Genomic DNA, 3,801 nt, shown 5'->3' on the forward strand with positions numbered 1-3,801 from the left:
ACTTGCCGACCGGCTCCTGTACATATACGTCGGCAGTTTGAAGATGGATATCTCAGTAATGGCAGCAGCACAACTGAGATATCCATCTTTTCAGGAGCCGGTCCTCTTTCGCCGCAAGATCACCGTTATCGGAGGCAGGAGAGGTGCCACCCCACTCCCGCCGCTCTCCCGCTCCCTCTGCCGTTTACCGGAGCCATTAGTAGTGGCGGAGGCAATCGGGGCCTTTCACGTCCTTGGTATGGAGACGAGTGAGACTAAGATGGCCCCCACCCGTCTCCATACCATAGCAGGGTAGAACCAACGTAAAACATTACTTCTGCCCATAGCTCTTAAAGGCACATTGTGACAGACCTAGCCAGGACAGAGGCTTTTGGAGGGGACTGAATGCCAGGTTCTTGCCGACCAATTATGGGCCCTGGATTTTAAAGGAACAATACTCTTTGCAAGGTGAATGAAAAATCCACTCTGATCTGTACTAATCGGACTCAATTTTGTATATATCTATATATTATATATTGTATCATGCTGTTGTGTACTATTTGCTGTACTATTTACTGTGATCGTTTGGGGTGGGGTGGTATTCCAATGTTCTATTGTGTCTGTCTGCTCTGGATATTATGAGATGTTTATCTCTATGGAGGGAGGGGGGATTCCTCCAGCAGCCCCCCTGCTAAGACTGTTTACTGATAAGAAATTAAACACACCTGACCTGTGTGTCCATTGTCATTGGACAGTTTAACCTGCCCTGTTTTCCAGTGGTGGGGGGGAGTATTTTGAAGTGGGATCTGTATAACATGTGCTTGAATAAAGATTCATTCCTGCTTGACCCTCAACACAGAGCCTCATCTCGTCTTGGGAGAGAAATATTTGTATGGCTTTCTTGTTCGGCTGATTGGAGTGTTTAGTCGCTGCCTTGGTGATCGGGAAGGGAATGTCCTAAATGACTTTAACCCCTTTCCTACACGGGGTGTTGTTTCTTGTCCCGACGAGCTTGCGCACAGAAGCGAACACATACGTGAGTAGCGCCTGCATATGAAAATAGTGGTCAAACCACACATGTGAGGTATCGCTGCGATCAGTAGAGCGAGAGCAATAATTCTAGCCCTAGACCTCCTCTGTAACGCAAAACATGCAACCTGTAGAATTTTTAAAACGTCGCCTATGGAGATTTTTGAGGGTAAAAGTTTGACGCCATTCCACGAGCGGGTGCAATTTTGAAGCATATGTTGGGTATTAATTTACTCGGCGTAACATTATCTTTCACAATATAAAAAAATTGGACTAGCTTTACCGTTGTCTTATTTTTTTTATTAAAAAAAGTTAATTTTTTCCAAAAAAAGTGTGCATGTAAGACCGCTGCGCAAATACGGTGTGAAAAAAAGTATTGCAATTACCGCCATTTTATTCTCTAGGGTGTTAGAAAAAAAAAACCAATAATGTTTGGGGGTTCTAAGTAATTTTCTAGCAAAAAAAACCTGTTTTAAAACATGTAAACACCTACATTCCAAAACAAGGCTAGTCCTTAAGTGGTTAATAAAACATCTAAAAGAACCCTGATGTCTCACTTGTCCCCCAGGTTCTCCACTAACTTCTTCCTCATCTAGATAGACACCAGAATTTGGAAATTACGTTTTATACATCGCTTCCAGGTAATTAGCAGGAAGGGGAGATCAGAGAACAGACATTTGCTGATGTCCCTCGCCTCTACTCCTCTATTGGCGGAGGTGTGTGTGGGATGAGGACCGACATTTACAGGGGTGTGTGGAAGTGATCTTGCTGCTACACAGCTGCCAGATTGCTTCCATATGACAGTCAACAGTCGGCTTGCCAGATTTACACACATATAGATTAGAGTAGTGTAGGAATGGCCAGAGAGGGATTACTTTGACGCAGTTGGTCAGCTTTAGGGATGAGAAAAACACCCCAAAATTTGTGCGAACATGCGAACACCGTTAAAAGCTATGTGACACGAGCGTGAAAAATCAAAAGTGTTAATTTTAAGGGCTTATTTGGAAGTTATTGCCATAAAAAATGTTTGGGGACCTGGGTACTGCACTAGAGGACATGAATCAATGCAAAAAAAGTTTTTAAAACGCCCGTTTTTTTCAGGAGCAGTTTTAGGAATGCTTAAAGTGAAACAATATAAATGAAATATTCCTTTAACCACTTGCTTACTGGGCACTTAAACCCCCCTCCTGCCCAGACCAATTTTCAGCTTTCAGCGCTGATGCACTTTGAATGACAATTGCGCGGGCATACTACACTGTACCCAAATGAAATTTTTATAATTTTTTCCCCCAGAAATAGAGCTTTCTTTTGGTGGTATTTAATTACAGCTGGGAGTTTTATTTTTTGCTAAACAAACAAAAAAAGATGCAAAAAAAAATAAAAATAAAAATCATGTTTAATAGTTTGTTATAGAATTTTGCAAACAGGTCATTTTTCTCCTTGATTGAAGTGCGCTGATGAGGCGGCACTGATAGGCTGCACTGGTGGGCACTGATAGGCATAGTTAAGGCGACACTAATAGGCACAGATAAGGTGGCACCGATAGGCACAGATAAGGCAGTACTGATGGGCACAGATAAGGCGGCACTGATGGGCAAAGATGGGCACCGATAAGATGGCACGGATGAGTGGCACGAATGGGTGGCACTATGGGGCACTGATAGGTACCACGGATAGTTGGGACTGATGGGCACTGATAGGTGGCACTGATAGGTGGCTCTGATAGGTGGCCCTGCTGGGCACTGATGGGCGACACTGATGGGCACTGGTAGATGACACTGATGGGCACGGATATGTGGCACTGGGGTGCAGCACCGTTGTTGAGGCAGATTGTGGGCACTGATGTGTGGCACTGTGGGCACTGATGTGTGGCACTGTGGGCACTGCTGGGTGGCACTATGGGCACTGATGGGTGGCACTGACAGGGGGCACTTATTTATTCATGAGGTGGCACTGGCAGGGGGCAGGTGGGCACTGGTAAGCTGGCCGTGATCAGGACTGATGTCCCGATCACGGCCACTGGTGATCGGCTCTTTTTTTCTCCTCGCGCTGTCAGCGCAAGGAGGAAAAATAGCCGATTACCGGCTCCGTTGTATCACATGATCAGCTGATCTCTAGTGGTTAAATAATCTGCCTAGCGGTCCCATTAGTCTGCCTGTAAAGTAGCACATTTTTCCCATGTTTATAACAGCACCACAGCAAAATTACATTTTTAAAGAATAATAATTTGTAATTTAAAATTGCTCACAACTGTAATGTATTGCCGGATCCGGCAATCTACATAAAAAATCATTAAAAAAATGGGTTCCTCCCCCAGTCCATTACCTGGCCCTTTGTGTCTGGTATGGATATTAAGGGGAACTCCACGGCTAATTATTTATTTTTTTTAAATAGCGTGCCCCCCCCCCCCCAAAATCCATACCAGGCCCTTCAGGTCTGGTATGGATTTTAAGGGGAACCCGCACCAAATTCCATACCAGACCCTTATCTGAGCATGCAACCTGGCAGGCCGCAGGAAAAAGGATGATGAGAAAGTGCACCCCCCTCCTGAACTGTACCAGGCCAGATATCCTCAACATGGGGAGGGTGCTTTGGGGTCCCCAAAGCACCTTCTCCCCATGTGATGGGGACAAGGACCTCATCCCCACAACACTTGCCTGATGGTTGTGGGGGTCTCCGGGCAGGGGACTTATCGAAATTTCTTCTGTTCTTTGTGTAATTCCGGACAGACTCCATGATGATGAGATCAGGGCTCTGTGGGAGCCAATCACTTCCATGACTTCTTATTTTTCT

The sequence above is a fragment of the Lithobates pipiens genome, unplaced genomic scaffold (assembly GCF_037356315.1).
Source record: "Lithobates pipiens isolate NorthernLeopardFrog02 unplaced genomic scaffold, aLitPip1_a1.2 Scaffold_8, whole genome shotgun sequence".
NCBI classification, from domain to species: Eukaryota; Metazoa; Chordata; class Amphibia; order Anura; family Ranidae; genus Lithobates; species Lithobates pipiens.